This window comes from Oenanthe melanoleuca, chromosome 1 (assembly GCF_029582105.1).
Source record: "Oenanthe melanoleuca isolate GR-GAL-2019-014 chromosome 1, OMel1.0, whole genome shotgun sequence".
Lineage (NCBI taxonomy): Eukaryota > Metazoa > Chordata > Aves > Passeriformes > Muscicapidae > Oenanthe > Oenanthe melanoleuca.
In genome coordinates this window covers 107,242,649-107,255,266 of record NC_079333.1, presented here as the reverse complement: position 1 = coordinate 107,255,266, position 12,618 = coordinate 107,242,649, and positions in this window count along the sequence as shown.

Here is a 12,618-nt window from a genome sequence, read left to right as displayed (position 1 = left end):
AGTCAGAGGTTTTCTTCCCATGCTAGAACTAAACTTGGCCATTGTGACTGCATGATGTAAGAAAATGATTGCTACTGCAAGGCCTAATTTGGTGAATGTTTTGGTATCACATTGGTCTCAGAGACTTGCAAAGTTAAAAGCAAGTGATCCCTGTTCCTGGCCTTTGGGAAACACAGACCTGCAGAGAGTGTGAAATGATGAGTTTCCCTCAGCTGAAATACTCCTGAAAAATGGTTCTCAAACAGATTTTGGGTGAGAGGACAGCTTTGAAGGCCAACCTTGGCTATGAGGCATTCTCCCTTTTTGAAGGAGCCTGTCCAGACATGGGAAGGTGAAACTGTGAAATTCATTTGCTTTACATGTCACCAGAGTCAGGACTTCAGCCTGTGTGAACATTTGGTTCCTATTCACATTAGGTGGGTCACCCTAGTGCCAGCAGGACTTTCTGGAACTGTCCTGACCTCATTCACTTCACCTTTTAATAGAAAGAAGGAAAACAAGTTTACTTGTATCCTTGGAAAGACCAATTCCTGTGCCATGGTTGCAGCAAGAAGGGTGAATAGAGACAGGATGAGGACAAATGGCTTTGTGGGCTCCATCTGTCATCTTTATGTTCCTCTAGAATAGAAAAATGTGAGTCATCTGTCTGTAGGACTGATGGAGAGAACATGAACCCTTAAATAATCTCTCTTCCTCTCCTTCTTCTTCTTCTTTTTAGTTGGTTAAATCAAATAGATTTTGTCCATAGAATCCTCTACAAAGCAGGTGTGCCTTAAATCCTGTGCTTCACTAAAGCCTGGCCCATTCCTGTCTTGGACTCATCCCACTCACAGCTCAAAGGAGGGTGAGATTTAGGAGAAGGAGGTATTTTTCTCTTAGCATCCTTTTATGTTTTTTAGGCATTTTAAAATTTAAAAAATGCTCATGCCATGGTGAATACTTGCTTTAACAGCTCCAGGGTTCCTGCTTGCCCAGCAGGTTACCCTCTGACTACAGATCACCTGAAGCTCAGTGACTGTTCATGGTCACCAGGGGAAACAGCCCAGCAAAAACATCCTAATGCTGGTGGAATTCATCCTGGGCTGCTGGATCTCAATCTGATTCCAGAAAAATGCAACAACCACCCCAGCCTGAGGTGGCCATTCCCTTTTCCACACCCCAGGAGGCAGCAGGGCAGTCTGGGCCCCTCCATTCTGGGTCAGTGTTTGCTCCTGCAGGAGCAAGGCTGGAATCACTGCACCAGCCTCTTTCCTTGGTTTTGGGAGCCAACCTTTTGCTCCCTACCTCATTTTCCTCAGAGGAGAGAGCTGGCAATCCCTCTCCTCAGGAAAGCAGCAGGATGAAAGCAGATTTCAGCAAGTTCTCTGCTTCACCCCTTTGCCATCCAGCTAAACTTAGATGGTGTCTTTCCTCTCCAGTCCTCCATAACAAGCATCCTGCACCTAAAAGTTAGCAAAACTGGTTTTGAAATCACAAATTGACTAGGTTGGAAAAGACCTCTGAGATCATGGAGTCCAAAAAAATTCTCTTCCACGTGCTGTGGGGTGTGGTTAATTATTCAGAGTTGAAGTCATGGGAGTAAAACCCATCTGAAAAGCAAGATCCCTGCAGGAGGTGGGAGGGATGAAGTCACAGCCCAGCACTTTTTGCTCCACTTTCCCTGAAACCACAAGAGCCCAGGGATAGAGCAGCAGGAGTTCAGCTTTAGCTGGGCCCAGGGAGGGCAGAAGCTGCACCAGCCATGGCTGGACCCTGCCTGTCCCTGCACCTGGGGCATCCCTGACCCCAGGGAGCTGCACCTGAGGGCTGACTATTGCAAACTCCATGTTTTCCTCCAGCTTTCCTCTTCTTCAGCAATACTGGCACAGGAAATACAAAAGGAATAATTACTGGAGATAGGGGTCTTTATTTTTTCTTTAAAAACTGAGCACATTTGGGTAGGCCCAAGTCCCTGAGTGCTCTCCCTCAGGGCTCAGTTGGGTTTTCTGCACCCTTAGCCCATGGCATCTGCAGCTCTCCTGGGGGCTGGGCAGCACCACACAGGAGCTGGGCAGTTTGTTTTGGGCACCCAACACCCCAGTGTGAGCATCCCATCCATGCCTCAGCCTCTCTTCCCTGCCATGCTCCTGTGCACAGCTGGGCCAGTGCTGCTTGTTTAAAACCCCATAATCCAGGGGTTCTGAGGGGTTGGGTTTCCCCCTTCCCCTCCCTCCCTCCACCAGCATCTGAGCACAAGCCTGAGCTTGCTGCAGGAGAAAGGAATCGATTTTTTTCTGGTTAATTTGTGTACTTAATGACCTTGAGATAGAGTTGTTTCCCTTTGGCTTGGGGCAGCACCAGGATTACCCTGAGCTCCTCCTAGCCCTTGTTCTTGCTCCCAGTCAGGCTCAGGAGATCTGTGCTGTCAGCACACAGTGGCATTTGCCTCCCCAGTGTTCCCAAGTGCCTCCTGCCATGCCACAGCCCTGGAAGAACAGGCACCACACCACAGGCTGTCCCCTGGCAGCAGCTGAATGTCACAGACCCACAGACTGGTTTGGGTTGGAAAGCACCTCAAAATCATCTGGTTCCAACCCCCTGCCCTGCCACAGGGTCCTGGTGTCCTTCTGCTTGGCCCCTGTGTTCGTGTCAGGGCCACTGATGGGGAGCCAGCCCATGGAATAGCCATGAGCCCAGGGCTGCCCTGCCTTCCACTACAAACAGGCCAGCACAGCTCAATCCTCTGAGCAAAGGGCTGCTTAGTGAAGTAGGTTATGGTCCTGGCCTGCTCTCAGAAGCAGAATATGTTAATCTTCACACTTTAAAGTGCTATTTTTCTCTATTCATACCAGTCCCATTCTATGCCTGCAGCCAAATGTTGCTGTGCAGGCTGGTGTGGCCCTGAGGAGCCTCTGAGGGGCTGACATTGCCTTTCCCTGTGGAAACAGGCAGGGCTGGAAGCTGGAAACATCAGCTATCCAAAGGTGTCAGCACAGGGGATGGGCTCAGTGTGGTATGAGAGTGATGCCATGAGACTGTGGGCAGTGCTGGGGACAGTCCGTGTGACAGAGGGTGGTCAGTGTGACAAAGGCTGGTCAGTGTGACAAAGGTTGATGCATGTGACAAGTAAAAAAGGCTGGAGGAAAGCCCCTCAGCTGCAGAGTGGCAGTGAATAATGGTGGGTTTGCTCAGCAGGATGCCTGACCAGCCCTTTTCCCTCCATCCCAATGCTCTGCACAGACACCTCCAGCACAAATCCTTCCATCCCATCTCACATATACTACCCAAACTCTTCTTCTCCTACTCCCCCTTTTCCAAGGCAGTTAAAGGCACCTCCACAAGGAGTCTTTCTGAGCTGTGTACAGCACAGATCATACAGGATTATGCCATATAAATTTATTTAAATAAATATTATGCTATTAGCAGATTAATTAAACATTTAGAAAATCTCTTTTCCCTTCTGAATACTGGCTTATTGTTTTGAGTTTATTAATCTTGGAGAATGAAAACTGAGTCTATATTTTGTAGCATAGTCCTTGAGGTACATTCTCAACACCACTTTGTTTTTTGTGATGTCTCAGGCACCCATACAGAATTTGAAAGCAGCAGCACAGCTTTACTCCCTGATTCTCTGCTGGTAGAATGGAGCTGCTCCCTTTGAGCTGCTGAATGGTTTCAGTCCAAAATTAAACCAGCTTTTCACCAGCTCAAGACAGAAAGAAGCTGCAATAATTCCTGATCTGATTCAGAAAAATGTTGGTTTTGATCTGCCCAAAAAGCAGCACTGCTGGGAGAGCAGATCTGTGTGTGACTGTGCTACCACAGCTCAGAGAAACACAAACCATTGGTATCCCAACCTTTACCCTCCCTCCTTTTCTGAGGAACAAATTGTCTTCATTTGCTGTGCCCATCATGATCCTGTTCTGAGCTATTGCTCTACCTCTGCACGTAACTGTACAGCTATAAGGATAGTATTCACTTTATGTTTAGTATTTCTTGGTGTTATGAAGTGTTATGTATATCTCTGGATTTTACATCTCCTGGATGCTGATGGAGAAACTCCTGAGCTTTGTCTCTGGGTCCCTGCTGCCCCACAGCCAGGGAGGTGGTTAGAATTCAGGATAATCTGCAGGCTTTAAGCAGGATGTGTATCCAAAGGAAAAAAATCCCTTTTGAGGCTTTTATTTTTCACTGGTTGTGTTTACTCAAACACACTGATTTAATTGTGGGGCTTTTCCAATGTTTTAAATTTTAGTCACTTTTGATTAACATGTTTTTAGCACATTTAAAGCAGGTAGTGGCTGATCCTGGGCAAAGGGAAGTTCAACCATCAGGCTGGGCATTCTCAGCAGCCTGGCTCTCATTTATCACTGGGTGTGTGTTCTGCCAGTTGCTAAATAAGATATCTTCAATACAGTGAATCACCAGATCAATGCTTTTATATGTGTGTGCAGCAATATTTTTTATTTGCTTCTTAAATTATGCAAGTGATGGGGAGCCTTCAAGCAGTGCTCAGTCAAAGGGCCAAATCGAACAGGGGCTGCAAGTGATGGGGAAAAAAGGAAAAAAAATTGATTTTTTCTTTAGTGAGGCAAATATATGCAGACCCAAATGAGACAGGATTTGCAGAGGGGCTTGTTATTATTCCTCCTTTCTTTTACCAGTGTTTGGTAAATTTGGTACCTGTGCTTTCAGCTAAAAGGCAGAGCAGTGGTGTAGTCCTTCTACTCCAGGCTCTCCCTGCCTTGCTGGACAATGTGCAGAGGTTGTAGCACTGGGGAAATTTGGATTGAGGGTCTGCTGGAGCTGCAGCTCTTCCTGCTGCAAAACCATCATTGGCAAAAAAACCTGGAAGAAGCCCCATCCTCATGTGTGCCTGTGGTTTCTGTTGCTTCCCAGGAACTTCCCCAGGGCCTAAGGAGAGGTCATTAAATGTTACACTCATTGCAGTAATTGCTGTCCATAGGGGCTGATTAGGCTCAGTCAACATTGCAGAGCTGACGTCAGTGGGGTACAAAAGGTGACACTGCTGCCTGCCAAGCTTTGGGGTGGAGGGGTTACCCCAGGCAGGCACCAGCTGGGTGCAGCTTTTGGGAACAGGCAGCTTTTGGGAACAAGCAGCTTTTGGGAACAGGCAGCTTTTGGGAACAGGCAGCTTTTGGGAAAGGGCAGCCCTTGCAGGACTGCAGGAGCCCTTCCTGGGGGGAAGGATGCCCTGTGCACTGGGAGCTCTCCCCAATATTCCCTATTCCCTATTCCTGGGATGGCTCTGGCTCTGTCCCTGCTCTGCTGAAGTGCACACCTGAGCTGTGTGGGATATTCTCATGAGTGGCAAATGCCCTGTGTCAGGACAGGTGTCACAGTGACACCCCTGGTGTCTCACAGAGGGATGCTGGCAGCACTCAGAGGGCTGTCAGGAGCAGCAGTCATCACCCTCCTCTCCAGAAAAATCTGTATCTCAGGGTTTTTGGGTCCCAGAATCAGCATTTGCAATGGGAAGGGAATTAATTAATCACCTGAAGCAGCATTTTTGAATTTCCTCAATCTGTCCATCTCAATCTGTCAGTGACCAGAGCTGTTGCTGGCCAGCACAGCAGCTGCCAAAAACAAAAAGGAAAGAACTTTATAAATATGAACACATGCCCATGCATATACATAGGTGAACAGGAAAAGGGAAGTCACACAAATAAAGAAACATATCTACTTGTAAATAAAAAATCCTTTGGCTGCATGGTCCAGGATGGTCCTGGCTTTGTTTAAAATGACTGTGGCCCTGGGGCTGAGAAAGCAGTGAAGGGCTGATGCACAGGTGCAGCACATCTGGCACTGCACTGCAGGCAGGGCTGCCAGAGGGAGAGACCTGGCATTTGTCAACACATAAACTGGGATGCTCCCAGTTTGCTCCATCTGCTGCTGGCAGGGAGGGCAGCAGCTCAGAGTGCTCACAGTGAGGTGTGCTCTGCCTCTGCAGCCACTGACCTGGGCTTGAGTTTCTCTCTGGAGCCCAATCTCCACCAAACTTCACCTGAACTGTGAAAAAGGGGAGCAGAAGGTCCTGGATGTAAACCACAAAAGCAAAATTCTTTAACTTTTCAAAAGCATTTTTTTTTCATTTTTGGTTTGCTGGCTTTTGTTTATTTTCAAGCCTATCTGCAGTTGGAGGCTTCATTCCTTTCCCTGCTTTCCTCCTTTCTCTGCAAACAGCCAGGAGGCTCAGTCCCACAGGAATGAAGGAGGAGGGGGCCAGTGGGGCTGTGGCTCCCTTGGGAAGGAGCAGTGCTTGGTGCCAGACATCCCTGGGGACCAGGATCTGCTGCCAGGACCTGTCCCTGTGCAGGGACACAGGGAAAGGGCAAGGATGCCAAGGGCTGGCTGGGACTGTGACAGGGGCACAGGGCAGTGACAAGGGGCTCCACCCCAGAGGGGTGAGGAGCTGAGGAGGAGGAGGAGAGGGTGCTGCCTTTGGGAAGGAATGAAGGCTTGAAGTTATCTCACACCTTGGGGTTCTGCCTGTTTCATGCAAGCAGGGAGCACATCTGCCCTCCTCCCCCTGGGCTTCCCAGCCCCCCAGTCACTCCCTGCCCTGGTTTTGGCTGGGAGAGAGTTAATTTTCTTCTCAGCAGCTGGTACAGTGCTGAGTTTTGGATTTAGCAGGAGAATGATGTTGATAACACTCATGTTTTGGTTGGATGTTTTGGTTGTTGCTAAGTAGTGATCACCTTAAACCAAGGACTGCTGAGTCTCCCATGCTCTGCCAGTGAGGAGCTGCACAAGAAGCCACGAGGGACAGGACAGGTGATGTGAAGTAGCCAAAGGGATATTCAACCTCATACTCAATGTATAAACTGGGGAAAGCTGTCTGTGAAGGGCTGAGGGCTGGGCTGGGCATTGGTCACTGCATGGTGAGCACTGGGCATCAATTGTTTCTCTTGGGTTTGATTTCTCTCCCTCTCTCCTTTTCATTACTGTTGTTGTTTTTATTAATATTATTATTTTCAATTATTAAACTGTTCTTATCTGTTCACCTTTTCTTTCTGATTCTGCTCCTCACTGTGGCAGGGAAGGGAATGAGGCAGCTGCTGTGGGGCTGGAGTTAAACCTCAACACTCCTGAACCTGCTGGACAGAATTGGAGAGAGAAACTGCAGGAGAAACTACTGAAACAGTGATACCAACATCTGACAGGTTTTTTTGTGCAAATTTGTGACTGTTCCCACTGAGGGAAAAGCAGGGATGTTGCAGGATTTGGCTTGGCTGATGGGCTGGTGGCCAATGCCATGGGCAGGGCACGTGGGGCACAGAGGGAAGGCTGGCATTTGGGGACACAAAATCAGTGGAGAAAGCAAAGGGCTTGTGAGGCAAGAAGGTCTCAGAGAGGCAGAGAGGATGTGGGGTATGCAGAGGAGGAGCATAAAAATCAGGGGTCACCATGGTGTGGGTGATGTGGGGATGCAGAGCCATAGGGGGGCAGGGACACAGAGCTCCCCACCTGCCAGGGACAGGTTTTCCTCCTTCTGCAGGAGGAGCAGGTGAGGGAAATCTTGAAGAGATGTCACCTTTCCCTTCCCTCTTGATTGCAGCCATTGTTCATTGAAGTAGTCCTTCCACTTCCCTACCAGCTTTAAAGGTTTTCTTAAAATCCAGTTATCTGTACATGGCTGTAAGTGTCTAGCACTGGGTACCTGTGCAGAAATATTTTTGTGTGATGGTCTTATTTTTACCCTGAGGCCTGTAAGTTGTGATCCCATCCTAGTCCTAGTAAAAGTGTTAAACCTATAAATAAACTTTTTTCTTTCTGTCATCGGTGAGTGACAAAATAATTTCTAAGGAGAAGGTTCTTTTTCACTGTTAACGTCCAGTTATAAATTCAGCCTCCAATGGGAATAGGCAGGTATTTGGAGATGTGGATAACAAACTGCTCAACAGATCTCTCTGGATCAAAGCCAGCTCTTCAATCACATCTTACTGCTATTCCACAGTGATTTTTTAATGTTTGAAAATAACAATAAATCAAAGGATGAGAAATCCTGAGGCTGTGATTTCCAGGGCATCCCACAGTGTGAGAAGCCACTAGCACACAGCAGTCACATCATTTGGGGAGCTGGGGCCAGCACCCACCAGAGGAGAGCTGGGGAGGTCTGAGGATGCTCTGATCACACTCCCAGGTGTCTGAGAGACCCCTTCACTGCTGGGGGATCTGCATCTCCCCAGTAACCCCTCCTCAAACAGTCAAGAATGTGACAAGTGCTGTGACAGCCACCATGCTGGTGGCTGAGGCATGAGCTGTTCAGTGTTTATTTATTTATTTATTTATTTAAACAGAGGATGGAGGCAAAATTTTGCAGTATGCTGCCATCTGCTGTGGGCTATATTTGATTATGAGCATTTCAAATTTATTCCTGACAGAGATAATGCTGCTTAGAGCAAAGGTGACCAAATAAATGGCATGTGGAGTTGTACGGAAAGGGTCTAAAATTCCCTTCCACTTGACCCTCAATGCAAAATATCCTTCAAACAGTGGGAAACCTGCAGGAAGGAATTATGATTTACTGGTGATTTTAAGGGCAAATTATTTCTTCTAAATGCTTCATGCTGTGGTGCTTCAAGGCATTCTCCTCTCCTCTCCTCTCCTCTCTTCTCCTCTCCTCTCCTCTCCTCTCCTCTCCTCTCCTCTCCTCTCCTCTCCTCTCCTCTCCTCTCCTCTCCTCTCCTCTCCTCTCCTCTCCTCTCCTCTCCTCTCCTCTCCTCTCCTCTCCTCTCCTCTCCTCTCCTCTCCTCTCCTCTCCTCTCCTCTCCTCTCCTCTCCTCTCCTCTCCTCTCCTCTCCTCTCCTCTCCTCTCCTCTCATTTTTCCCTCCCTCCTTCTTTCCCCCTCTCACCTGGGAGCTCCAGGAGGACAATTTCTGGCTGGCAGAGCAGAGCTCTGACGTGGGTGCCCAAGGCAAGGCCAGGCTCCTGTCTCAGCTGCCAGCCCTGTGCCTGCATTTACCTTGAGTAAACAGGCTCCAGCATTAGGAGGTGGGGAAATCAATAAATAATCTTTTTTTCCTCTTGCTCATTACATTTTACACTTGTGTTGCTCAGACTGGCAGCTATCAAAGCTCTCTTCAGGGAAATGAACTGGTGATGGAGTCAGTTTTCTTTTGATCAGAAAAAAACTGGTGTGGGGGTATTCTGACAACCCATAAGGTTGGTGCATTTTTTACCTCTCCCTTGCCAAAAATGATGCAAACTATTCAAAAACTTACTCATGTACCTGATGTCAATGCAGGGGGCCACAACCTGCTGTTCCCTACTGGGGCTGGAGCTCCACCAGCAAGAAAACGTGTGGCACAAGCAACAAAACAAACTTGGAAGCCTCTGCTGGTGTTAAACACATCAAAAGAGAGATTAGAGGCAATGATCGAGTGTGCTCTTGCAGCCCAGATAAGAAACACTTCCTTGTACCTTCCCTAAAGTCAAACACAGCAGCTAAGCTCCTTTCTTACTGTGCTTTATGTAACCTGGGGCTCTGGGTGCCCACAGCTCTGATACTGCTTCTCACAGGGCTTTTTGTTGGAAGAAAGAAAATTGGCCTATGTTGGAACCCTGGAAACTGAGAATTTCAGACTTTCTGTGCTGACAGGCACTGACCCCCAGGAGAGCACTGCTTTTGACCTGAGGCCATGGAGAACACTTCCAAAATTGAGTGATAGAACTGGGATCATGGTGTAGTTTGAATAGAAGTGTGGTGTCACATGATGGAAAACTTAGAATTTAGAGATTTAGAGCATAGTAATAGGCATAAAGCAACATGGAGGTTTTAGGGCAGAGGTTTTGTCCTTCTTCTTCACCTTATTCTTCATGGGCCTAGGTGATTTTGTTTAATTGGATAGAAAATTCCACGTTGCAGGCCATGGGTGGTTGGTTATTGGGTTAAAAGGAAAAATAATTTAGATGTCCTTCCTTAACTGGACAGTTTGGCCTTAAAATAACTTGTAGAGAGTGAGATACATCTTCATTTTTTGCTTGTTAGCTTGAAGTGTTGTAGAACTCACTGTAATATAGATAAGAACTAATATGCATCTGAGTCCAAACAAGAAATACCCTCTGGAGCTTTTAATCCTGATGCTGGCAGAAAAAGAAGCTAAAACACGATAGACCTGCAGATCTTAAACCAGTGCTGCACTCACAGTGTGTGCACCTTTCAGGGATCCAGCTGGAAGCAGAACCAGCAGGATGCACAGTGCAGCACTTAGAATGAAAACTTTCATCTTGCTTTGTTTGGATATTGGAGACACTCTGAAAAGTGAAGAGTCAGATCTAATTTTTTTAAGCCTAAGGTACAGTTCTTTAAATTTTCAAGTAAGTCTGTTTATGAGCAGAGCTGGCAGATCCCCACCTCTGAGCTGGGATGTACCTGGTGCAGGATGTGTTAAATGCATGTCACCTTTTAGAAGGCACTTTGGCTTCCTCAGACACCAATCTTAGGCTCTCATTCTTATGCTTATCTCTGCCTCATTACAGATATTTCCAGCTTATTTGTGCATCACAAGTGAAAAAAAAAAAATCAGATTGGCCAAAGGGGAGTGATATTCATCCATAATTCTCAGAATGTCTGGGAAAAATGCATATTGAATAAAAATCACTTGTGGTTCATCCAAACCTACCAGCTTTGTCTCAGTTTCCTGACTGAGCTGTCATGGTGACAGGAACAGATGATGAATGGCAAAGGAATTTTTCTTCACGTGCTGGACGTTTCTTACAAAGTCCAGAATGTGAAGAACATTGAATTAATCTGACAGCCTCTGACATGCTGCTGCAAGGCTGTGCCTACAAGCACAAGTGTTCCTAAGGGATTCTGAGGTTGTAATTTAACCCTGTGTCACACCAGTGATCTGAGTTCCCAAACCAGGGGCTGTTTCATCAGCCTCTTTAATAACGTGGCAAATATACACTCCCCTAATTGAAAGGTCTTAAACACTCCCAAGGTGTTTACCATGAACCCCCTAATCAGGATTAGTTAAACCAGAGCTGCCTTCAGCCCCACCTGCTCTGGCAGCCCTCTGTACCTGCACATGTGGTGTTGAAAATTATTTTTGTTGAATAAGGAGAAGACATCCCAAGGAAAAGGGAAGGTTTGGTAACCTGCCTTAAAAAATTCTCTTTGAAAAGTTACTCTTCTGTGCACCAGTTCCTTCCTGCTGTAATACTGATAATCAGTTCATCAGTCCCACACCTCTGAATAAAACACAATGCCCATATCTGTACAAAACACATCCCACAGCAAATGCCCTAAACTCCCAGGTATATTCACTTGGCTTAATATAAAGAAATAAGTTAATACTGTGATTAGATTTATTTGAAAGCCTCTGGCATGAATGTTAGTGGCATATGGAGGGGGAGGAAAATCCAGCTGTAGGGAGTGACTCTATGTGACTGTCATTGGTCTGGGGATCAATGTGGCCTCTGGCTGGGAAGATTACAGTAGCTTTCCACATTTTACACTGGATTTCTCTTTATTACAAAAGCAGACCACAATGGATACTTATCATACAGTGTTTTTATAGAAACAGAAGAGTTCAAAAGGAATTTTCAGGGGTCCTTTCAGAAATATGAAATAACAACACTGTCAGCTCCAAGAGCAGCACCCTCACCTCCATTCTGCTGATGATATTAAAATATCAGCCATGTTGGCTGTGAAAATGTCATCATAACAAGCAATGAGCATTAAAACTCTTCTGAAAATGTCTCAGCTACACAAGGGTTCAACACACTTTGCTGTAGTTCTGTCATGTTCTGTCTGTTGAAATTAATTCCAGTTTGGGTGTCAGCTTTGCAATAATGATTCCCTCTTCTTTTTAACAACATGCAGGCTTGGGAATTGCTGTTTCCATTGAGCTGCAGTTCCTTCAGGCAGGGTGAAAGGTTCTGGTGCAGTGTCCTGTGATATCAAGGTTTGTATCCACAGAACAAAGTGGAGGTTGACAGTTCATGTGGGTTTGCTGTTTTCTCTCAGATTTGACCTGATGCATTGCAGTGAAAATGGAATTCTGATTCTGCTGACGCTTTCTTGCAGCAGTGGTGATGCAAATACTGATTGAGAAGCACACAGACTGCATCCAAAACCACATCTCAAGCAGATCACCAGCACCTGATCAGGTGATAAGATCAATTTTGGCTGATATTGGAAAGCACTGACAATATTATCCATTATTCAGCCCACACAATCCCCAGCAATCAATTCTAAAATTGACAGCTTTCACCTGGGGAATCTTACAAAGGGCAAGTGTCAAACAATCAGGCATTTTCCAGCCCAAAACCAGCTGAGACTGTTGTATTAAAATGGAAATCAGGAAACCACAGCAGCATTTCAGATATTTTGTCCTTTGTCTGGCTGGCATCAGTCCATCCACACACTGATGTCACTAAGAGGCACAAAGAGTGTGAGACCTGCATTGTCCCATTAGCAGAGAAAAGGAGGGAAAGCAGGCCATAAAGTTCATTAATAAAATCATTTAAGTTCATTAATCTCTGAATTTTCCAGTCAAGTTACAACCTGTTGCTCATTTCAGAGCTATTTACTGCAGGAAAACACCTAAGAATTTGATTTTTAGGAACTCTGCTCCCAGGGACATGATAATATATTTGAATTCAGAGAT